The 26,066-nt window shown below is 43.4% G+C and overlaps 1 long non-coding RNA gene across 2 annotated transcripts; it reads left to right on the top strand.

The window, feature by feature from the left end:
- The first annotated feature begins 1,856 nt into the window (after window positions 1-1,856).
- On the top strand, window positions 1,857-24,764 carry LOC122202250. 2 transcript variants are annotated; one of them, XR_006194546.1, is made up of 3 exons: window positions 1,857-2,199; window positions 2,453-2,596; window positions 24,664-24,764. It is a non-coding gene; the product is annotated as an uncharacterized LOC122202250 (long non-coding RNA). The 2 variants fall into 2 exon arrangements; XR_006194547.1 differs by lacking the exon at window positions 24,664-24,764 and adding an exon at window positions 19,329-19,413.
- The last annotated feature ends 1,302 nt before the right edge of the window (window positions 24,765-26,066 follow it).

The following is a 26,066-nucleotide window of genomic DNA, read 5'->3' as shown; positions in this document are numbered from 1 at the left end:
TGTTCCACTGGCAGATGTGTCTGTCTTTATGCCAGCGTCATACTGTTTTTACTTACTGTAGATTTGTAATATACTTTGAAATCAGGAAAGGTGATACCTCCAACTTTGTTCTTCTTTCTCGAGACAGATTTGGCTTTTCAGGGTCTTTTGTGGTTTCATATGGATTTTAGAATTTCTATTTCTGAAAAAAAAAAAGCCATAGGGGTTTTAAAAGGGATTGCACTGAGTCTATAAATCACTTTGAGCGGTATGGACATTTCAACGATATTAATTCTCCCCATCCACGAACAGAGGATGCCTTTCCATTTGTTTGTGTCTTTAACTTCTTTCAGCAATGTTTTGTAGTCTGCAGTATACACACCTTTCATGTCTTCAGTTAAATTCATTCCTGAGTATTGTATTCTTTTTGGTGCTATTTTAAACAGAAATATTTTCCTAATTTCCTTTTCAGGTGGTTCATTGTTACTATAGAGAAACAGAAGTAATTTTTATGTGCTGCTTTTATATCCTGCAACTATAGAATCCACAGGAGGACAAATCCTTCGTGAGTCCACTTATACGAAGTATCTAAAGTAGTCAAACCAAGGGAGTCAAAGAATAAAATGGTGGTTGCTGGGGCCTCCGTATGGGGAAACGGGGAGCTGCCGGTCAATGGGCATACATTTTAGTTGTACAAGATGAATAGTTCAAAAGTTCTTCTGTACAACACTGTGCCCGTAGTTAACAATACTGTACTGCATGCGTGAAGATTTTCTAACAAGGTAGATCTCATGTTAGATGTTCTTACAATAATTAAATCAAACAAAATAAAGATGACCATGCCATCCCAAATAAGCATGAAGAGTATTTGGATCAAATAAAAAAAAAACGCTCCAAGTGAGGGTTTTTAGTTGTAAGTGACAAAAAGAGAATTCTTTGGCTGAAAGAATCCAAGGAAGGAAATATCCAAATGGTAGGAAGGAGAGGGGTGCAGGGGGCATCTACGACATTGGAATAAGAAAGTCAGGTACTGACTAGACTGGACTCTCCCTGGGTCTTTGTTCTCTGCTTCCCTCTGTGTGTTGGCTTTTTTCTCTCATTGTGGCCTGTTTTCCACCAAATGGCTGACGAGATGGTTGTCAACAGATTTTGAGCTGTATTTCATTGCTTCTCATTGCTGTTCCCCAATTCCAGAACAACTCATGGAGAAGAACACTGATTCACCCACTTTGGTCAGGTGCCTGTTAGAGCCACTTCGGGCCCAGGGAAGCTAGGCTGCGTAGTAACAAAAAATGCTGTATAGCTATGTAGAGGAGGGCACATTTTTATTTATTTATTTATTTTTGGGACAGAGAGAGACAGACAGAGCATGAACGGGGGAGGGGCAGAGAGAGGGAGACACAGAATCGGAAACAGGCTCCAGGCTCCGAGCCATCAGCCCAGAGCCCGACGCGGGGCTCGAACTCACGGACCGCGAGATCGTGACCTGGCTGAAGTCGGACGCTTAACCGACTGCGCCACCCAGGCGCCCCAAGGAGGGCACATTTTTAAAAAAAAGTTTATTTATTTTGAAATAAAGAGAGCAAGCAGGGAAAGGGCAGAGGGAGAGGGAGAACGAGAATCAAGCGGGCTCCATGCTCAGTGCCGAGCCCAACACGGGGCTCGATCCCACGACCACGAGATCATGACTTGAGCCAGAACCGAGAGTTGGACATTCAACCTACTGAGCCATCCAGGCACCCCTGGGACGCATTTCTGGAAATAGAAGGCATTCCGTCAAAAATCCCTGAAAGGTCCGCCACTCTACAGGGCCCCAGCCACCTAAGAGGATCGGAATCTTCCAACAACAGAGCTGGAAGTCACTGTGAGGATGAAGTCGTCCGGGTAACCAGGGGTCAGACCAACCAGGAGCCTTCTCAAAAGTCACAGAGAAAATCAGAGGCAAGAAGCATTGAGTGTGGTTCTCTTCAAAAGAATCATACTTCTCAGCTTCTCATAAACCCGCAACAGTGTGCGGTAGATTGTTGGTGCTGTTTAAAAAGGAATTGAGAATTCCCTCCTTCGTCTATGTTAGAAGGCAGGAGAGGGCGGCGGGACAACTGTCAGGAGGCATGCACTGTTCTCCGTGCTTCAGGTACCTCGTGTCATTGGATCTTCAGAGCACCCATGCCTAGGCCTCCCCATTTTACAGATGCGGAAAGTGAGGATCGGTAAAACAAGGTAACTTGCCTAAGGTCTCCCAGTGGGGAAGGGGTAGTGCTTGCTGGCAGACACTAGGTTAGAGACCCTCTCTGTGGACCCCGCTGTGTGTAAAGTGTGGGAATGGATGGAGCTGACTGAGAATCTTCTCGGCCCCGATGTGGCGAAAACAGACTCCTTTCTGCCACCCCTGGGATAGATTCCTACTTTATCTCTGGGGGATATTTACAGATTAGGAGTAATTGCCCCCTGTCTTTCCTACCTGCCCCACCAGGAAAGACAGCAGGCTCGTCCAGGAGATAAAAACTCAGATTTCCTCATCCCTTGCCCAGGAATCTGGAAGCCACCATCAGCCCTAGACCATGGAATCGGCCTGAGACGACTCTAACCAAGCCCACCACATTGCCTGGACCTTGAGGTCAGCAGCACCTATACAAACCATAGTTTGGAAAGTTATATGTATTTTTTTTCTCTTTGATAATAACCAGGACATACTTTTTCAGAGAGAGAGACAGAGAGAGACAGAGACAGAGCATGGCCGGGGGAGGGGCAGAGACAGAGAGGGAGACACAGAATCTGAAGCAGGCTCCAGGCTCTGAGCTGGCAGCACAGAGCCCCACGTGGGGCTCGAACTTACAGACTGTGAGATCATGACCTGAGCCAAAGTCGGATGCTCAACCGACTGAGCCACCCAGGCGCCCTGGGACTATTATTATTTTTTTAGATATTTGACTTTCAACCATAAGCACATCACAATGACAGTAGTGGGTTGTCCATGCTGGGCCTTATTACAGTGGCTTACAAATTATATTAAAGTATTTATTTATTCCCTTAATAGTCTCCAGGGTTGCTAATTCCCTTCATAACGTCACCTTGTGCCAAAGCTGACAAAGCTAATGAAATTATCCTCCCTCTTTCCCCCTCCCCCAAAGCAATCATATCTTATAATCATATCTCAGAAACTCTTCGCACAAAGTCATTTGAAGTACTTTCGGGGACTGTATTATAAAGATGGATTTGTGCTGTGAGTGTGGAATTCAATTTATATGTTTTCAGCTGGTTGTCCAAGTATAAGAAGGCTTTCCTAGTGTTTAAGGGAGCCTTTTGTCTCCAGAAATAAGCACTAATGCGATGTGACACGTACAGCCCTGGAGCTCTGCCTCGTCCCTCTGGCATGAGCACCCAGTGGGGGAGAGAGGCTCTGGTATCACTGAGAATCACGAAGGGCCACTTTTCTCAGACAGACTGCGTGACTCTCCTGGGAACTGCAGGAATGGCCAGGCTGTGCATTCTCTTTGTCAAGGCACTTAGATTCCTGATCTAGAACATTCTCTTCGGTGTGGTTCTGGATTCTGATTGTCGGGCCGCTTGAAAATGAAGAATGTCTGGAATTGAGATTTAGGAGAAAGGCTGGCCAGGATTAGAGCTCTCCCCTACTAATCTTACTGCGATTCCTGGGGCTGTTATTATTATTACTGCAATCTTCGGTAGAAATTTGCCAACTGTTTATAGCTATTTTATGCAGAAAAACAAGAGCAGACTGAGTATTGCTAAAGCACATTCAAAAATCGCTGATAACTAAAGAAAGACCCAGTCTATTGAGGAAGTACACAACCTGATTGTAGAAGTTGAAATAATTAGATGATATAGAAGTTGAAATGATAGAAATGATTAACTCATTTAATCCTTACAACCACCTGGGTAGACAGGTATTACCATTATTCTCATTTTTACAGATGAGGAAACTAAGGCACAGAGACTTAAAAAAAAAAAAAAACAGAGTCAGTTACTCAACCTCTGTTATTTTTGTCCAGTCAATACCCACACCTGCTTCTGGCCACAGGACTCCATTTATCCTTGGGGAGCCGCCTCCCCATCCCCCCACTCTGGAGCGCACGATTTGCTCGAGGTTTGCTAACTCCCTGTGCCCCATCCCCCCACCAAGGGACACGGGTCTAGGCCAATCAGCACATTCCACGCCCCTGACCACAATGTCCGGTTCAGGGATGACCACGGACAGTCAAACTGGAAACTTCCATGCAATGTTAAGAAAGGAGAACTTCCCTCTGCGCTCCCCAAAGCCGAGAGGAGGTAAGCGGGGAGCCGCAGGAGGCAACTGGAGGCTGGGGCCACCCAAAGCCAGGCAGAACTGCAGGTGGAGAGAGATGGGCCAGATGATCTGTGAGGCCCTGCATCCAGCCACTCCCAAGGCCTGTGCTGGATTCGTCCCACTCTTGTTTTTGTTTTTTACTTCACTTTTGTTTTCAAAGATCATTGCAAGGTTGCATAACCATTGCCACCAATTCCAGAAAGTGTCCGTCGTCCCGAAAAGAAACTCACTAGCCGTCACTCCCCATGCTCTGTGCCCACCAGACTCTGCAGCCGGCATCGGGGCCCTGGCTGCCCCGGGTTCAAAACAGAAGTGACACCTTCCAAGAGGTGGAAGGCGACGGAGCGGCTGTCACCTGTGGGCTCCCACGATGACTGGGACATTGCCACCCCCTGTGGTCTATGCAAGATTGTCATTGAATCCCCCCGATTCAAAGCCTTTCCCACAAAAAGGGAAATCACTGATGGGCTCAGGGTCCCCTGTGACGAGGCTCCTGCTTCTGGGCGTGCAGATTGCATACCGTTTGCATCGACATAGAACTTGCCTCCTCTTTGACTTTTGTTTCTGCTTAAACTCCATTTGCACAAAATTTACCAGTAGAATCGACTTGACTGAGAAGCTGAGTTGGGGGAGATAAGGGAGGGAAGATACACACAGCTCCAAAATGAACAACAACCTTCCCTGCTCTCACCACGGCCACCACCATTCTCCGAGACTCCTCAGGTTTTCCTTTCACTTGGGGCAGCCCCATGCCACCCACCGACTACTCTCCCTATGCACACTCCTCTCCCTGTCTCTCTCTCCGCCTTCGGTTCCTCGGCATCCCCTGCCCCTCCCCACAGAGCCCAAAGAGACTAATTCAGCTGCTCTTGAAGAAAAGCTTACCTCCCATTTTGTTCCTCAGGCACCTGACCTCAGGGTCCCATGTTCTTCCCCGAAGAGCATCTTCCTGTTTGCCCCAACAGCAGTTCCCTTCCAAAGACCCACACACCGCATAGCTGTTGGGCAGGGTCACATCATGACTTTGGTGGGCCCCATGCACTTTATCTTCCTGGGCCACTTCCGCCATAAATATATATATATATATAAGTATAAATTATAAATATAAATATAAATATAAATATATATATATATATATATATATATATATATATATATATATATAAAAGGTTATATTTATGACCGCATTGGTATAAGAAAAATATAATTCCAGCTGGGTTCTGTTTATTAAAAAAAAATCTGATCTGAAGAGAAATAAAACTTGTTCATGGGTCCCCAAAAAGTATCCTGGGCCCTGGGTGCCAGTCCTGTGGTTCCTGCTGCCTAAGTTGACCCTGCTGTTAAAACAATATGTTCTTTTCATCCTGCTTCGTGTCCGAGTGAGGTCGGATCTCCCATCAGTGAAGAGGGGCTCCCAATACCGAGACCTCCCTCACAGAGTGACTTCTTGGTGCTCAGTGCCCGCATACACGCAGGCTGGGGCCATGGTGAGTCTCCGTCTGCCGTGCGTCTTCTGTTCCCAGCAAGGAGACAGTACAGGGTCTGGCTCCCCTGTGCTGATGGAGGAAACCATTAGAAAGCTCAGTGCAGGCACCCTGCACTCCCCAGCAAAGTCCTCGCTGAGGTTATCAGAGGAAGAAGGACCAAATTACAGCAGAAGTGGGAAGGCGCGGAAGGGGGTGTGTGAGCTTATTGGGACGTGGTGGGCAAGCCGCCAAGCATGGCTTCATTTAATTTGCACGAGTGTCTGAAAGGTGGTCAGACATAAATATGTGTAGGGCCTTTTATGGTGTCCTGGAACTATGCTGAGCACACTAATTAGTTTATTCAATATTTGTAGTCAATAAGAAGTAGGCATTATTTTTGTTTCTATCTTACAGGTGAGGATGTTGACGTTCAGAAAGAGTGAAGTAAAGATTTATAAGCACAGTCAGGGGTAGAGGCAAAGCCCAGGACTGGGTTTCAGGGAACATTCCAGGACCAGGAATGGCTCATGTTCTCTTAGCATATCACTGTCTGGAGAAGATTTTGACACAGAGGGACCATCAGCTGGAGCATGGGCCATCACGTCTGACCAAGGGTTCACACATTCTAGTCCTGGGCTCATGGGCTATGCAGTACCCATGTCCCCGGTTGGGGCTTAGGTTAGATTTGGGGAGAGATGAGGTTGTGTCAGAGAGGTCAAGCTATGTGTTATTTTGGAAACTCCCTATGTCATGAGTTTCAAGAATCTTTCAATATGATCAGCATGTACCTTTTTGATTATCAAATCAGGTACCAAAGAGGCAGGCTTCCAGTAGAACTACAGGGCACCTCCAAATATTTATAGGCAAAGTCTTATGTATTTTTCTTTTAAAGGGTCCATTCCCAAGAAACCTGACTTGCCTTCAGTGCCTTCCAAATACAGCCGCCTATTCAACCATCACATGCCTCTGTCCAAGGCCTAGTAACAATAGCATCGCTCATCATCATTGATGCCCTATTACTGCTGTTTATTGAATGCCTCAAATGCATTAAATGCTTTACATGTCATGTCCCTTCTAGTCTTTGTAACTGCCTTGGGAGAGAGGGATATTTTTTACCCACATACACATGAGAACACAAGCTCAGAAAGGTTGAATAACTTATAAGGCTACATAGTTAGTATGTGGCAAAGCCACATTCAAATCAGTCTGACTCTAAATCTGGAGCTCATGACCACCAGTATATTCTTCCAGACCCAAAGGGAAAGGCTTCAAATTTCCTGACTTTTGGTGCTATTTCAGGTACCATGACTGTCTGAGGCTGAACCCACTCAGATTTGTACATCAAATTTTACTGTAAGACGTACTACCTTGGTGCTCCTCAAAGAGGGTCAGTTTTACCTTCCAGAAGATATTCAACAATGTCCAGAGATACGTTTGGCTGTCACAAACGGGGGCGGGGAAGAGGAGGTCTACCAGCATCTATCACATCTATCAGGTAGAGGCCAGGGATGCTGCTAAACATCTCACGGCACACAGGACAGCCCCACAACAAAGAATTATCCAGCCCCAAATATCAACAGTGCCGAGGCTGAGAACCCCCGTGCTACATAAGCTACCACTGGATTCTAAGTCAAAACGGGAAAGAGTCATACCATTTTCTCCCTCTTGATGCAGTGTGTTATTTGCCAGGGATGCAAATTACGGTCTTCGTACCAGCCCCTGGGTGCCAACTCTGAAATGAATGGCTTCTCAAGGGTCCCACTGGGTAGGGAGACCAGATATTTTATCGTACAAACCAGACGCTGACTGCAAACGGAGACATGATTCCACGAGAACAAGCCTAAACCTGGATGAACAACCCAGGCTGAGTTCACTGGCAAACACATGCTCATGGCAGAGGCTAGTGCAGTGGTAAAGATGAAAGCCTGCCATGTAAATCTTGGCAATGACTTCAAACCCTTCCAACTTCAAGGCACGTTTTTCTTGCGAGAGCCATATGGACACCTTAGATTCCCAAAGGCTGTTCCTGGGTTCCTCTGTCCTCCACACGAGTGATACCTAGCTAGCTCCATCTGTTGGTATCAGGCAGAGCTGAAAAGACTTTCTCGACAGCTAGTTTTCTTGCTATTTCTAAGAGCTCATCATTGGAACTTTGGCAAGTTGAGGATCTCCTGTAGTTCATTTTACCTTGGCAAGCAACCCGTGAGGGAGGTTATGTGTCATGGTCAGTTTTTCTCTTTACTTTTTTTTAAATTTTTAATGTTTATTTATTTATTTATTTATTTATTTATTTATTTTATTTTTTTGAGAGAGAGAGAGACACACACAGGGTGCAAGCGGGGGAGGGGCAGAGAGAGAGGGAGACGCAGAATCTGAAGCAGGCTCCAGGCTCTGAGCTGTCAGCACAGAGCCCGATGTGGGGCTCGAACTCAAGAACTGTAAAATCATGACCTGAGCAGAAGTCGGACACTTAACCAACTGAGCCACCCGGTCGCCCCTCATTGTTAAGAAGTGTCAACCGAGACATGGAGAAGCTGGTGCCTCTGGGGAGCAAAGCAGGTTGGTAGATCTAGGGTCTGTGTTTCTAAGGCATTCAAGCCCAGGGACTGTTTCTGTCATAAGACAGGAGTCATGTGATGTCACATTCTTAATACACCCCCACGGGTATAACAAGACTTCACCCCTGTCAAGCCACCATAATTGTTAATGGGATATCAATCAAGGTGCATCCTGAGCCGTGGAAGAATCCAAGGTGGTCAAAATCTTCTGGGTGTGCCGTCTGCACTTTACCCCCCTTTCTTGCACTCACGAGACTTTATCAGAGTGTGAGTGAGTGAAAGTAATTTCATTATACGAATAACCTTGGATACGCCCTATTCTCTTAGAAAGACGTGCATCCTGAGACGTTAGTTAGTAGCAGTAGTAGCCTGTGAGCCATCTCACAATCCACCACGACTCACCCGTGTGCTGGGCACCCTGCCTGAGAGAGGGGCTCCCGTCCACAGTGCCCCGTCTCTGGGGAAATGAACAGAGACACCAAAACACCATCACTAGTTTTGTTCTTAGGATGGTTTTTCTTGATTTCTCTTCCGAACTCAAAATCAAATCCCTGGCTAAAGCTCATGGGTTTTAGGAGATACTCGGACAGTAGAGAGGTCTAAGGCGTCTGGCCGTGTGGAGACTAACGATGGAAGGGTGGCCTGGCAGACGGAACATACTAGTGAAACATACAGAAGCTACAACTTGGGGGTGAGGCTTTATGAAAAGATGTGAGCTCGCCCCCAAAAATAAAAGATTAAAGACAACCAGGAGAGGAAGGTGGATGATCCTGGCTCCTTGGAGAGTTTGTAACAGAGTTTTCTCCTTCACCGCGTTCCATTTTTCCTTGCCACAGACCCTAAGTCCTTCCTTCCACCCCCCCCGCCCCCGCCAATGAAATACACTCCCTTCTGTTTGCAGATGGCAGATGTGACAGTGCAGTGAGCTGTGGGCTGTAATCCAATCTGATGGGCACCCTGGTCTGTGAGTGGAGGCCAGAAATAGCTGGGGCGGAAATGCGAACCTTGGAGTTGAGGTGGCCTCTAGGGGCGCTAGAGAGGCCCCGGAGGATTCTGGAGGGCGGGCTTGCAAATCAGTCTTCTTCCTCTAGCCTCCCATTCTCCAGGCAACTCTTGTCTCCTTTTTACCCGCCGCCCCTCTCCCTCATCGCAGGCTACCCTCTCCTTCAAGTTCAGAGCGCAGCTGTAGCACTGCAGGAGTCCCTCTAAACTGACTTCTGTTTGGGGTTTATGGGGAGAAGTGTCTGTCTCCACAGGACCCGCTGCTCAGCTGAGGCCAGGAAGCTGAGAGAAGGAACGGGCCCTGGGACACCAGCCAGTCGGGCCTCAGCTTGCAGAAATTGAAAGCACATCCTATCACAAGCACCATGAATGTGCGTCGGATATGAATATTCCTCTACATCTGTGCACATAAGAAATGTCACAGTGTTCTTATTTTTCTAAATCAACTTTAATCGGCTCTGAGCTCCCCCCAGCCAAAGTGGCAGGAATTCAGTCTTGGTTATGGAATCGGAACCCCTTTTCCCTTCCTCTGAGTTGTACCCAGGCCTTGAAGATACGGCAGAGTCCAGAACATTCAGCAAACGCTCCTCTGGTCTTTGGCTCATATTCCTTATTCAAAGAGTGCAATGGGATGCCCTGGAAATTGGTAGCTTCCTCGGCAGGCATCGCATGTAGACATTTGCTGGAGTGGGGGGGCTCATTCCTGACTCAATCCCATGGGAAGTTCTGCCAAAGCCCCACCCACAGCCCCAATCCCAGTGCTCCAGCTGGGAACAGGACTTGGGTTGCTCTTACCCATGCAATCCTCAAAAGCCCCCAGCTCCTCGTAGAGCCCGGTGAAGCTCTAAGTGACTTCATTCCCTCTGTGGCTTCACCATCCCCCAACTGCTTAAATTTCACCCACCCCTTCCCTTGTCTGCAACCATCTAGCATGATTTCTCTGTGAGCCCAGACTTTTGTAAACGAGCAACATGCTGGCAGTGTCGGTTCCTTCTGAGGTCTGTGAGGGAGAATCTTCCAGAACTTTCTTCTTGCTTCTGGTGGATTGCTGGTGATGTTTAGGTTCTTGGCTTCTGCTGTAATCACCCTGGTCTCTGCTTTCATCTTTACATGGTACTCTTCTGGTGTTCATTCCTGTCTCCAAATTTCCCCCTTTTATAAGGACATCAGTCACATTGGATTCAGGGCTCAACATACTCCAGAATGACGTCATCTGATTATTAATTAACTAAGTACAGTTGCAATGGCCCTGTTTCCAAATAAAGTCACTTTCTCAGGTACTAGGAGTTAGGGCTCCAACATTTTTGGGGGGGTGGGGTGCAACTGAATCGATAACAGTCACCAATTTGCCTCAATTTGTCGGAGACTCTCCTGGTTTCAAAGCTGAACGTTCCTTGTCCCAGAAGCGTCCTGAGTCCGGGACAAACCTGGTGACAATTGGTCACCCTAGTTGCGGACGATGCTGAAATAGTAAGAAAAAGTGTCCAGTACTTATTTTCTGCTGCCTGTATTTCTCAGGACACCACAAGGAAAGGTTGGCTAAGTGGCAGACAAATTTGGGTGCTCCTAGGTTCATTGGATGAATGTCACATAACTCGACACAAAGCCTTCACCAAGTGTTGATGGAAATGGAAAGGTGATGAGCCCAGAGGGGTGGGCTTCGGGACCAGTGTGGGCCGCAAAGGAGGAGATGGAGGCTAGAGTCGGGTGAGAGGAGTCATTCTTGGAAAGGAAGGGTGTGAGGGAGGGCTAAGGTGAGGCAGCTGAGATGCTGGGTTGCGTACACTTAAGGCCCCGCTTCTCTAAGGGCGGGAAATCCTCAGCTGTTGAGAGAGAGCCATCGTGCCCAGGAAGCTCAGCGTCCAGCTGTTCTAATGGCTGCCATGTTTTCAGGTTGCTTTCACTTCCGAAGAGTGGGAACAACTTCAATTCTCTCACAAATTGAAGATAATGACTATAGTGTGTTTAGAAGGTTATATTTATTTTATTTTTAAACATTTTTTAATGTTAGTTTATTTTTGAGAGAGAGAGAGAGAGAGAGAGAGAGAGAGAGAGACAGCGTGAGCAGGGGAGGGGCAGAGAGAGAGGGAGACACAGAATCGGAAGCAGGCTCCAGGCTCTGAGCCGTCAGCCCAGAGCCCGACGCGGGGCTTGAACGTACGAACCACGAGATCATGACCTGAGCCGAGGTTGGACGCTTAACTGACTGAGCCGCCCAGGTGCCCCTAGAAGGTCATATTTAAATCATGCTTAGGACACATCTGTTTTGCAGAGTGGCTGGGTACAAGTCTCCACCAGGACACATCTCAGTGAAAGCAGGGAGAACTGAACTTCCCGTAGACAACCCATTTGAGTGGCTGTAAAGAGAAGGGTCCCCCTGCCTCTGCCGTGATCAGCTGTTGCTGCTGTTTACAAGTTAGGTTTCAGGAAGCTTATGCAAATGCCTCCCACAGGATCCTTGTGTTATTTGACAAGATCTTTTTTTTTTTTCCAATATATGAAATTTACTGTCAAATTGGTTTCCATACAACACCCAGTGCTCATCCCAAAAGGCGCCCTCCTCAATACCCATCCCCCACCCCCCCTCCCTCCCACCCCCCATCAACCCTCAGTTTGTTCTCAGTTTTTAACAGTCTCTTATGCTTTGGCTCTCTCCCACTCTAACCTCTTTTTTTTTTCCTTCCCCTCCCCCATGGGTTTCTGTTAAGTTTCTCAGGATCCACATAAGAGTGAAACCATATGGTATCTGTCTTTCTCTGTATGGCTTATTTCACTTAGCATCACACTCTCCAGTTCCATCCACGTTGCTACAAAAGGCCATATTTCATTCTTTCTCATTGCCACGTAGTATTCCATTGTGTATATAAACCACAATTTCTTTATCCATTCATCAGTTGATGGACATTTAGGCTCTTTCCATAATTTGGCTATTGTTGAGAGTGCTGCTATAAACATTGGGGTACAAGTGCTCCTATCCATCAGTACTCCTGTATCCCTTGGATAAATTCCTAGCAGTGCTATTGCTGGGTCATAGGGTAGGTCTATTTTTAATTTTCTGAGGAACCTCCACACTGCTTTCCAGAGCGGCTGCACCAATTTGCATTCCCACCAACAGTGCAAGAGGGTTCCCGTTTCTCCACATCCTCGCCAGCATCTATAGTCTCCTGATTTGTTCATTTTGGCCACTCTGACTGGCGTGAGGTGGTATCTGAGTGTGGTTTTGATTTGTATTTCCCTGATGAGGAGTGACGTTGAGCATCTTTTCATGTGCCTGTTGGCCATCCGGATGTCTTCTTTAGAGAAGTGTCTATTCATGTTTTCTGCCCATTTCTTCACTGGGTTCTTTGTTTTTCGGGTGTGGAGTCTGGTGAGCTCTTTATAGATTTTGGATACTAGCCCTTTGTCCGATATGTCATTTGCAAATATCTTTTCCCATTCCGTTGGTTGCCTTTTAGTTTTGTTGGTTGTTTCCTTTGCTGTGCAGAAGCTTTTTATCTTCATAGGGTCCCAGTAATTCATTTTTGCTTTTAATTCCCTTGCCTTTGGGGATGTGTCGAGTAAGAGATTGCTACGGCTGAGGTCAGAGAGGTCTTTTCCTGCTTTCTCCTCTAGGGTTTTGATGATTTCCTGTCTCACATTCAGGTCCTTTATCCATTTTGAGTTTATTTTTGTGAATGGTGTGAGAAAGTGGTCTAGTTTCAACCTTCTGCATGTTGCTGTCCAGTTCTCCCAGCACCATTTGTTAAAGAGACTGTCTTTTTTCCATTGGATGTTCTTTCCTGCTTTGTCAAAGATGAGTTGGCCATACGTTTGTGGGTCTAGTTCTGGGGTTTCTATTCTATTCCATTGGTCTATGTGTCTGTTTTTGTGCCAATACCATGCTGTCTTGATGATTACAGCTTTGTAGTAGAGGCTAAAGTCTGGGATTGTGATGCCTCCTGCTTTGGTCTTCTTCTTCAAAATTACTTTGGCTATTCGGGGCCTCTTGTGGTTCCATATGAATTTTAGGATTGCTTGTTCTAGTTTCGAGAAGAATGCTGGTGCAATTTTGATTGGGATTGCATTGAATGTGTAGATAGCTTTGGGTAATATTGACATTTTGACAATATTTATTCTTCCAATCCATGAGCAGGGAATGTCTCAATCAGGAGGAAATAGAAAGCTTGAACAGACCCATAACCAGCGAAGAAATTGAATTGGTTATCAAAAATCTCCCAACAAATAAGAGTCCAGGACCAGATGGCTTCCCAGGGGAGTTCTACCAGACATTTAAAGCAGAGATAATACCTATCCTTCTCAAGCTATTCCAAGAAATAGAAAGGGAAGGAAAACTTCCAGACTCATTCTATGAAGCCAGTATTACTTTGGTTCCTAAACCAGACAGAGACCCAGCAAAAAAAGAGAACTACAGGCCAATATCCCTGATGAATATGGATGCAAAAATTCTTAATAAGATACTAGCAAATCGAATTCAACAGCATATAAAAAGAATTATTCACCATGATCAAGTGGGATTCATTCCTGGGATGCAGGGCTGGTTCAACATTCGCAAATCAATCAACGTGATACATCACATTAATAAAAAAAAAAAAGAGAAGAACCATATGATCCTGTCAATCGATGCAGAAAAGGCCTTTGATAAAATCCAGCACCCTTTCTTAATAAAAACCCTTGAGAAAGTCGGGATAGAAGGAACATACTTAAAGATCATAAAAGCCATTTATGAAAAGCCCACAGCTAACATCATCCTCAATGGGGAAAAACAGAGCTTTTTCCCTGAGATCAGGAACACGACAAGGATGCCCACTCTCACTGCTGTTGTTTAATATAGTGTTGGAAGTTCTAGCATCAGCAATCAGACAACAAAAGGAAATCAAAGGCATCAAAATTGGCAAAGATGAAGTCAAGCTTTCGCTTTTTGCAGATGACATGATATTATACATGGAAAATCCGATAGACTCCACCAAAAGTCTGCTAGAACTGATACATGAATTCAGCAAAGTTGCAGGATACAAAATCAATGTACAGAAATCAGTTGCATTCTTATACACTAACAATGAAGCAACAGAAAGACAAATAAAGAAACTGATCCCATTCACAATTGCACCAAGAAGCATAAAATACCTAGGAATAAATCTAACCAAAGATGTAAAAGATCTGTATGCTGAAAACTATAGAAAGCTTATGAAGGTAATTGAAGAAGATATAAAGAAATGGAAAGACAAGATCTTGAAATAATCCCCTCAAAGCAAGTTTTCTGATTACTGATCCAGCTAACAGAGAAATAAAAATAAACTCGTTTCATAAACACCGCTACCGAGGGGATGCAAAAATGTTGTGAGCACAGAAATAATTTCAGGAAAGAAAAAAAAGATGTGATTTTGACAAACTATGGCAACTGCTCTTGTTAAATAAACATTCTCCTTTCATAAGACCAGAGATAAATCATAGTTTAGGTGAGCCACAGTTGATTAAAGCAGCATATTTTCTTGTTTTCAGTCTATCGATAACACTATTCTCAAGCAACTATTAGGTACAGAGTAAGATTTTTAGAGGTTCCAGATACTTTGCCCAGAGTGGGTTTTTCCTCCATTACCCAGAAACTTATGCCACTGTCCATATTACTAATAGCCCAGTCCTAAAAGACAGCCTCCCTGGTTTAATGAAAACATCATCTAGATTGGTCCGTGGTGATCAACAAACCTATTTTATAGATGGAAAGACTGGGGTACTCAATGCCTTGTAGAAGTATGATTAGAGAACCGGAAGAAGAAAAGTTGTCTCTGATCTCAGCCTTAGAGGATAGGAGGTGCTGTATGTAAATTTCTATAGAACAGGTGAATAGTCTAATAATACTTGAAAATACTCTGGGATGAGTTTAGGAAGTAGAGTAGATACACAGACTTCACTTGATTTTGTTTTGGAGAATATGGTATTTTTCTTTGCATTAAAAAATTATTTTTAATCTTTATTTATTTTTGAGACAGAGACAGAGTGTGAGCAGGAGAGGGGCAGAGAGAGAGGGAGACACAGAATCCAAAGCAGGCTCCAGGCTCTGAGCTGTCAGCACAGAGCCTGATGTGAGGCTTGAACTCACTGACCGTGAGATCATGACCTGAGCCAAAGTCAGCCGCTTAACCGACAGAGCCACCCAGGCGCCCCAGAATATGGTATTTTTCATAAAAAATTATATCACTTATCTTAACATGGATTGGGCTTATGGTTGTTTTAAAATGAATCAATCATTTTTTAAAAATTTCTTAGTTTTCATTTCTAATATGATATTGATATACAACCCACAAAAACAAACACTCCTTGCAGTCTTCAGTCTTTTTTATGAGTGCAAAAGGATGCTGACACCAACAAATTTGAGAACAACCTTCAAAAGAATGGGTCATCCAACTTTCATTATGTTCCAGGAGCTGACTCGAATCCATCACCCAAGTAAGTTACTGCACTAATTCTCAAATGTCAAATAAAAAAGAAAGAATAAAATTAAAAGTTCAACATTCATTTTTTTTTAAGTAGAAAACTAGGATAGGAGAGAATGTTATTACCTGATAAAGAGTCTGCCTAATATAGGCATAAATATACCTAAAGTGTGGGGCATTTCATATATTCCCTTTGAAGTAAGAATAACACCTGTGTTGCTTCAAGCACTGCTTCTACTCAACATTGCATAAAAGGTTTTAGGTCAGTGCAGTAAGGAAAACTGGAAAAGGAAAGGAAAAGAAATAAAATGTATAAGGACTACAAAGGCAGAAGCAAAGTTGCCATTATTCACAGATAAAATTTCTGTGGACATCACATTCTAAGTAGATGTACAGAAAAGCAACTAGAACAAAAAAGACAACTCTATATTGTTGTTGGACAGAAAATTGCTCTGAAAAAATCCATAGCATTCTTAAGTCTGGACTGTGACATGCCGAAGAATGAAACTGGACCACTTTCTTATATCATACACAAAAAGAAATTCAAAATGGATGAAAGACCTAAATGTGAGACAGGAAACCATCACATCCTACAGGAGAACACAATCTCTTTGACCCAGGCTGCAGCAGCTTCTTACTTGACATGGCTCTGGATGTAAGGAAAATAAAAGCAAAAATGAACTACTGGGATCTCATTCAGATAAAAAGCTTCTGCACACTGAAGGAAACAATCAACAAAACTAAAAGGCAACCGATGGAATGGGAGAAGATATTTGCAAATGATATATTGGATAAAAGGTTAGTATCCAAAATCTATAAAGATCTTACCAAACTCAACACCCAAAAAACAAATAATGCAGTGAAGAAATGGGCAGAAGACACGAATAGTCACTTTTCCAAAGAAAAGAGCCACATCCAGATGGCTAATAGACACAATGAAAAGATGCTCAACATCACTCATCAGGGAAAAACAAATCAGAACCACAAGGAGATATCACTTCACACCTGTCAGAATGGCTCACATTAACAACTCAGGAAACAACAGATATCGGCGAGGATGCAGAGAAAGGGGAACCCTTTTGCACTGTTGGTGGGAATGCAAATGGGTGCAGCCACTCTGGAAAACAGTATGGAGGTTCCTCAACAAATTAAAAATAGAACTACTCTACAACCCAGCAATTGCACTACTAGGTATTTATCCAAAGGATACAGGAGCGCTGATTTGAAGTGGCACATGCACCCCAGTGTTTATAGCAGCACTATCAACAATAGCCAAAGTATGGAAAGAGTTCAATTGTCCATCCACTGATGACTGGATAAAGAAGATGTGATATATGTATATATACATACATACATACATACATACATACATACATACATACATACAATGGAATACTACTCAGCAATGAAAAAGAATGAAATCTCGCCATTTGCAACTATGTGGATGGAACAGACTGTATTATGCTAAGCGAAATAAGTCAGTCAGAGAAAGACAGATATCATATGGTTTCACTCATGTGGAATTTGAAAAACACAACAGATGAGCATACAGGAAAGGAAGCAAAAATAATATAAAAACAGGGAGGGGGACAAAACATAAGAGACTCTTAAATACAGAGAACAGACTGAGGGTTGCTGGAGGGGTGGTGGGTGGAAGGATGGGTTAAATGGGTGATGGGCATTAAGGAGGGCACTTTTCAGGGTGAGCATTGGGTGTCATATGTAAGAAATGAATCACTGGGTTCTATTCCTGAAGTCAAGACTACACTGTATGTTAACTAACTTGGATTTAAATAAAAAAAAAATAAATAACTTTCACAAATAAAACCTTTACAAAAAATGGTTGGAATGAGAATTCAAAAAACTCTACTGTAAGATGTAGGAGATCTCAATATTAGTTTATAGATGGGAAGATCCGACATCATAAAGAAGACATATCACTTTATTATTTTAATGATAGTCTAATGAAAGTCCTAATGACGTTTTTGCACACAATATGACAAGGATGAAGAAACACTAAGACCAATTTGGAAAACGTGGCCATATGCGTGGTAAGGGAAAAATTTGGAACGGGGAGCAAAACTTGCCTTAGCAGACAACAAAGCTTAGTCATACGGGCATGGTAACTAAGCCAGGGCAGCACTGGTCTGGGGATGAACACAAAGGCTGATGGTACACCTCAGGCAGCCTGAAACCATAACCACATATGTGTGTGAGCTTGGTACATGACAGAGGTGGCTGAAAAATCAGCATGGAAAGAATGGACCAAACAACTAGTGATTCTGGGATAATGAGATGTCTTCATTTTGAAAGAAGATAACATTAGGTCATTATTTCTGACCATATGCGAAAATAATTTCCATTGTGTAAAAGACACAGCTGTGCAAAGCAAAACTGTAAAACTTCACAAAAAAAGGCATCAGCAAATACCATTAAGATAGTGGCGTAGGGACAGATTTTTTTTAATGATAGGAAAAGCGTAAGTCGCAGATAACAAGTTCGATGAAGTTGTCTAATCAAAATGATAAATTCTCATGCCAAGAGGCAAGAAAAAACATGAAGAGGTAAAAGCAGATTTCACAATGCATGTAATTGACAAAATATCAGTGACTAGAATATATATATAATTCCTAGTGAAAAGGGCAAATCTAATAGAAAGATGGGGAACATAATATGAACAGGCAATTTCCAGAGGAAGAAAACTTCATGGTCAATAAATATATTAAAATATTCTCAACCTCTCACAAAAATATGCAAATTTCAAAATGAAACTGTAATGAAATACTATCCCACACATCATTAGGACAATTTATAAGCCTGTTCATACCGAGTGTTGGTGAAGATGTAGAGAAATAGACACTCTGCACCATTGGTGGCATGAGTGCTAATCAGTAGAAGTGACCACACCAGAGAGCAATTGGACATCTCCTGGTACATTCTCCTCCAAAGAAATTCACATTTGCACACAAGTTATATGTGCATGGGTGTTCACCACAACTCTGTGATTCATAGCATATAAGTGGAAACCATCCCACAGTAGAGGACTGAATAAATAATGTAAGGTCTATTAATCAAATGGAAATCTAAACTGGATCTACATGGTACCAAAATGGGGGCATTTCAAATGCAAATTAAAATCAAATGAGGTACTGCTTCAAACCCATCAGGATGGCTATTACAAAAAACAAACAAACAAAAAAACAGGGGCACCTGGGTGGCTCTGTCAGTTAAGTATCCAACTCTTGGTTTCGGCTCAGGTCATGATCTCATGGTTCATGAGTTCAAGCCCCACATCGGACTTCACGCTGACAGTGTGGAGCCTGCTTGGGATTCTCTCTCTCTCTCTCTCTCTCTCTCTCTCTCTGTCCCTCCCCTGCTCTCTCTCTCTCTCTCAAAATAAACTTAAAAAACAAAAACAAAAAGAAAACCAGAAAATAAATGTTGACTAAGATGTAGAGAAGTTACAGCTCTTGTGCATTGCTAGTGGGAATGTGAAATAGTACAGCTGCTATGGAAAACAATATGGTGGTACTTCAAAAATTAAATATAGAATTACCATCCGATCAATCAATTCCACTTCTAGGTATATGCTCATAAGAAGTGAAAGCAGAGAGTCGAATGGATATCTGTACATCCATGTTCAAAGGTGGAGACAGTCCAAATGTCCACCAACAGGTGAATGAATAAACAAAATGTGGTACGTGCATACAATGTAAGGGATGAAATTCTCACACGGGTGACAACATTTTGAACACATTATGCTGAGTGAAATAAGTCACACCAAAAAGTATTGTATGCTTCCACCTATAGGAATGATAAAGAAGGATGAAATTCATAGAGACAGGAAGTGGAACAGAAGCTATAAGGGGTCGGGAGGAGGGGAGAATGGGGAATTATTTAACAGGGACAGGGCTGCAGTTTGGATGATAAAACTATTCTGTAGATGGTTGGTGGTGATGGTTGAACAACAACAGCGTGAATGTACTTTCTGCCACTAAAGATACTTAAAGTGGTAAATTATATGGAATATCTATTTTACCATAATAAAAAAAGCTAATGAAGGGATTTTAGGATCATGAGTGCTGCGTTGAGGATGTGAGTGCTGGTGTGAGCTTTGTAGATCTAATGGGGAATTAACATTCTCCTCGCACCTACCTGGGTGGATGGAGAACCGGGGCACTGGGCTCAAGGTCTTTCCCAAAAGCCAGAGGAGCAGGAGGAGGCAGACTCAGGGTGGACAGAGAGGTCAGAAAGGCTCAGGTATTTGGCTAGTTGGAAAGCATGAAAAGGCAGAAATTTCTGGTTGAGAGGGAATCCCTGGGCTGACACAGAATCAGGCAGCTATGAATGAGCCATTTGGACTTGAAGTCTGGGCTCCCAGGAAGAGCCTCTTCTTCTGGTCTGTGGATCTTTGGTGCTTATTAGGATGGAGTAAGTGGGGAAAGAGGAGGCAAAAGAGAGAGAAAAGAGATAGGTGTTGAGGTCTTGTATGCTCATTCAGGACCCAGGGGTGGAAGGAGAAAGGGTGAACTGTGAAAAGAGAGCTTGTGCAGGCAGAGGGCAAGGAAGGGGTGAGACCGACTTGAGAGACTGTCTTATGCAGTTGTAAGACGTACAGTGGAAAAAGAGAGGGATTTGGAGCCATGCACACCTGGGTCTGAATTCACATCCCGCCATTCACAGTCAGTGTAACCTTACTGAGCCTCAGTTTCCATATTCATATGTAGGAAAAACATTTTTTTGCCACTTAATTTTACAGAAAGACACAGTTCTAGTTAACCTTGCTTCCATGTAACTCAGAAAAATAAATCTGATTATTTAATCAAAGATCTTCTGCGGAACATTGTGCTTGCCTTTTATTTTTTAAAAATTGTTTGTCTTTCGGCATCTACTCTAATTATTCAACATAGCCTTCTTTTTAGTAAAGTCACTAAAGTGTCCTTTTGGAACACGAAAGAGTTGTCTAACGTCGGAAAACCCTAAGGGAAGAGTGTTCTCCACCCCAGATTTTGATCTACGTGTCTCTTCTATTCGGTTTTACTTAATTGAAAGATTGTTTCATACATTTTCTCTTTTCCTCATATCTCTTTTCATTCTTTCTAGTCTCATTTCAGAGCGCACTCAACCATTTCTGCTTCCTAAAGAGATGCTATTCTGTTGGTAATCGAGAAAGCTCCAGGTGCAATGCCGTAATCTAATTTCAGGATATTATGAAGAGCATTTAATTCACATAATTGTGTTTGATTAGAAAAGAATGGCTAAATCATGGATTGAATCAACTGGGGTACAACAATTTCAGGGCTTGTTATTAAGAATTTAAATATTATTGGGCAATTGCTTGTGGCTGTTTGAAGTGTCTGTTTTCACTTACAACAATGAATCTCCCTGGTAAAACCTTCTGTAGGGTAGCCTTTTATACTGAATGGGGGACTGGCATGTTTTATTTGATATAATCACCCTAATGTCTCAGATGGTTTTCCTCTATTTTCATTTTAAGATTGGAGACATCAAAGCACGAGGCTTAAATGATCTGCCCCAAACTCATTAGTAGTAGGTGGCTTCTTCATTTGTCTTCAGGTTTAGTTGAGTCTCCTGCTGTCATTGTCACATGAAAGCCAACATCACATATTCCATGTTACCCCTGAATTTGTTTTCCCATTTGTCTTCAAAAAATCTGAGAATTAAGCTATATTTTATGCCAGAAACATGGTATGATTGGTTGTTGTTCAACAATCTCTACAGAAAAAGGAAGGTGAGGGATGCTTCTATTGAATATTGATAACTCACCTAAAGTTGTGGTCTTTAAATTATGCCCCATTATAATTCATTCCAATTGGTTCTGGATATTATGGAGGGCACCAATATTATTATTATAAATTATTATCTGTATTGTGAAATCAATAGCCCTTATTATTTGTATTCTTTTGGAATTGTTGTAAATTGGGGTTTCTCAATCTCAGCACTATCTATACACTGAGATCTTTCTTTGTGGAGGGGCTGTTCCGAGCACTGAAGGATGTTTAGCAACACTCCTGGCCTCTGCCTACTAGTTGCCAATAGCACCCCATCTCCTCAGTTGTGACAACCAAAGATGTCTCCAGGCATCACGAGATACTCCCAGGGCAAAGTCATTCTTAGTTGAGAACCGATGCTGTTAATGATACAAGCAACAAAAATATTTTATTCTCTTAAACTATTGAATCCTCTAAACCCAGGAAGCATTATTAATTACTTAGAAGCACATTTTTCTATTGATTCTGGTAACATCAGTAGAAGTCGATTGAGAACTTGTCCCAGAAGAGAGAGAAGCCAAAATCTAGTTAATTCAAACATAACCCCTGGGACCAGGCAATTAAAGGTATTCTTAACTGGATGTCTTACCAAAGTCAATACATACTAGAGTTTCATCCATCTTAACTACAGAACATGTTTTCATCTAGTAACATTCCTTTTACAGGTCTTGGAAGTGGGGACTGAGAAAACAAATCAGGGTCAACATCTTCGGCTACATAATAAAGGTGTTTGATACACATCAGCCTGATTCCTCTGCACATTTGATCATTCTACCTATTTTCCTTTGTATCATTTGAAAAGCAATAATCGTTTATGATGGGGAAAAAGGAGGTAGGGCTCTGGATAAAAAGGCATAAATAGGAAAGGGAGGACAAAAGAGTTCAACTTACTTCTCAGCGCTGTCCAGCACTCAGCTGTACCCTCCCCATCACTGGGTGTATGCAATCACGGTCGAAGTGTGGGAAGCGGGAAGAGAACAGGCCGGACAGATCTGGTTGAGAAAGCTCCGTGGCTTGAACATTAACTCCACTGAGGCCCATTCTATCTGTAAAATGACATAAAAGTCAGAGACAACCGTTTACAGAAACCCTGACTTATGCTAAATAGTCAGCAAATGGCAGCTTTGTTTCTAATTTCTGTAGGGGCTCTTGTCACTGCTGGAGAGTTGGGCTGCTTCGCTTGCCGATTCTATGCATGACTCCGTCCTGATGGATACCCAGGAATCGTGGCTATTTAGGATCTGCTTCAAAATGGCTTTATCCATCACCATAAAACAAACATTTCACAATACCCATTAGATGCATATTCGTATTAACTTTTCCCTGAAACCATCTTTTGCTGTTTCATGGATTAAGAAAAAGAATGAGCAAGAAAAATAATGGTCAGGGGCTCCATTCGCTGAATCCCGGTTTATGGCAGCAATAAAAGCAGTGTGTTACCCAACCATAGGCATGTCTATTTTTAAGTAAGCTAAGCTTCCCTTGCGTTATGCAGACCTGCATGGAAATGTGGACTTAAGTGTCTGAAAGTATCCTGGGGCTCTGTTATGCTGGCTCAGCTTCCCAGGCACATGAAGCTGGCTGGAAGAGAGTGAGGAACCGCAGGCAAGGACAGAGCACCCTTCTCCTCTTGCTGGAGTGCTTTCCCTCTGTACAACCCCGCAGGAGTGAGAAGGGGCGCCAGATGCCAAAACAAGAGACACCAACACGACAGTGTTGACCACAACCCAGGTCTTACTTAGTCATTCATCAAAATATTTGCTATTTCAAACTATTTTTGTTCCAAAGAGCATACTTCATCAGTGAGTCTCTCTAGCCTGCGGGGACAGGAGATAGGCTAGTAATTTTCAATTCCTGTCGCAGTTAGAGAGCCCTATCTATACACAGAATTTCCCAGGGAACACCGATCTGGAAAGTGAGTGAGAGGAAGGCCCCTATGGTTAAAATTGGGGTGAAGAACAGGACTTTTAAAGCCTGTCCATTCCGTGGATCACCCTGCACAGCTCTTTCTAGAGGCCTGGAGGCATCCGCTTGAACCTCTATGGCTCCCAGAATCCAGATTGACAACCAGTGGACACAGCCTTTTCAAATCTCTTTGACAGTCTGGATTGAAGTCTTGCACTGAAGAAACAGCCTTTTCAAATCTCTTTGTTTTAGTAGCCTTCTTTGACCACGTTCATTTGCACACAGTGACCTTGCAAGCCCCTCTTGTACCAATAGACGATAAGAAATCATCTTCTTGATGGTTTCTTCCCTGCCAACTAGGTCTTTAGAGCCAACTGAGTATAAAACAATCCCTGTTCTTTACGCAAAGAGTCTTTTAATGATATTTAATAAGAGAAGAGTTTTACTTTATGTTGCCCCTGATGCTTTTCCCTGTACCATTATTTTCAAAACAGAAGGTTGTAGACACAGTAGCTACCAGCATTTATAGAAGGAACATCAGGAAATAATTGTTCAATTGCCGTTGCCAAGGTTTTAACTGTCTGGAGACAAGCCACTGGAAGTAGAGATCTGAGTGGGAATAATGGTTCTGCCATCTTTGGGAAGCTGGGGGCCGCTCTCGTAGATCCTCGGCTGATCCTGCTTAGGTGTTGAAGTGCCTGAGACAGAGTCTGGTGCACAGCGGATGCTCACATACACTGGCTGAAAAAGAACCAACCCAGAGCCCCCAAAGCACCCTGGCTTGATAATGCTCTCCAGTACACTGCTGAAATTTAATTCCAACTTGGCATCACCAGATTTTGCTGACTAACTCTTTTCCCCTCTCTTCTGGCATCCATCCCCCCCGCTGCCGCCCCACCAGAAAACAAGAAAGTAGTATGAGAGAGGATCCATTTGAATGTTTCATTTTCTTCTAGTAGGACAGCTTCTTTTTTTAGACCATGTAGTACTGGAAGCAACGGCCACAAGGAGATGCTGAAGCCGATTAGTGAGATGACATGAGGCAAGACGAAAAACACGCAGATTTAATTGAAGAAAGTTGCAGTATAAAATCAGGCTGCCAGCCTTTAAAGTTGTAATTAATTCTAGGAGAAAGCGAAGCCTCATCAAACCACTTCCGCAGCATCCGCGGTAGAGTGCTTGCACAACCATCTGACTCATTCAAGCCTTCATTCCTTCCAGGTGCCCCCTTGGACATCATTTTCCGACCTGTGACACAGTCTCTTCCCTGGATGACAACTTTAGGACTCCATGGCTGCAGAGAAGCTTTTTCCCTCTGGAGGTGTTTTTTTTTTTTTTTTTTTTTAGCACTCTCTGTTTGAACAACGCCGTGTCATAAATTCTGCCAAAAGACGTGAAATGTGATAGTGGACACGATCGGGCTGGTAACTAGCATCCCAGGTCTCTCTGGGGTCAGAATCAATGGCTTTGGTGGAAATGATGGAAAAACAAACTGTCGACCAGGGAGCTAATGATATCAAAGCTTCCAGTCAGGGCAAGCATGAGCCCACCTGCCGATGAGATAGCGGGCGTTCAATAGACTCACTGAACACGGAAGAAGATCTGGAGGGGAAGGTAAGGATTTGAGCAGAGGCGGAAAATTCTTCCCATGGCCCCCAAATCTCTCCCAACCCAGCCGCTCTGGTGCCTGAGATCTCTCCATTACGCATTCCTACTGCAACTGATTTCTCCAGGTATTGTTTTAAAAAGGTACAGACTCCACGAAGGCACCTCCATATCCCAGGGTGAGTTAATCAGATGCCTTTCCTCACTGGCAGCAGAGATAGAGGCAAGTGGGAATTATGAGTGGTAGGACCTTGATCAGGCCTTTGTTTTCCCTTCTCATTATGGCCTTCGAGCATGTGCTAGGTTGTCTAACGATGTTACAATGGGGCTCTGCTATACTTCGGGGAAAGCCATTCTCCGTAGACTCTGTTCTGTCTGGAAGGGCAGAGGAAGCAGAAACCTAATTTGAGAGTTCCTTTCTCACAATTGCTATTCTCAAGGAGCTCTGCATAGTGAAGAATGTCAATAGAATCCTGACTATGGAAGGCAAAGGACCTGCATCGTATGGAAACAAAGGAGCTGGAGCGTGCACAAAGATGCCCACTTTGGGCAAAAAATGGGTCTGAAGGCTGTGTGCAGTTCTGCTTGCAAATATGATGGGCGTATTAATTTTCGTCTCAGTAATGTTATTCCCATTTCTCTCCACGCTTTAATGTGCAGTGGCTAATGATTTTAACTTTCATTGTTCCTGCCCTTGAGCTTGTCGATGAAATAACGATCTTCCGTGATCCACATTCTGCTAGCCTGAAGAATTCTTCTGCAAAGTTAATCCCGATGGTCTAATTGACCTAGTGTATAAGTTTAGGCTTTAACACATTGAGATACTTTACTCCGTGAAGAAATGAGAAGGACGTATCATTTGATATCATTTTCTGTATTAATGTTAAGCCATTTCTTTAAATAATTGACTATTGTCCTTGTTAATTCCATTATTTAGCCATTTTCCATTTCTTCTATTTCTGCTTTTGCAAGGAGGCTCCATGCCCAATGTGAGGTTCAAACTCACGACCCTGAGATCA

The sequence above is a fragment of the Panthera leo genome, chromosome D2 (genome assembly GCF_018350215.1).
Source record: "Panthera leo isolate Ple1 chromosome D2, P.leo_Ple1_pat1.1, whole genome shotgun sequence".
NCBI lineage: Eukaryota > Metazoa > Chordata > Mammalia > Carnivora > Felidae > Panthera > Panthera leo.
This window is presented reverse-complemented; position numbering and strand designations above follow the sequence as displayed.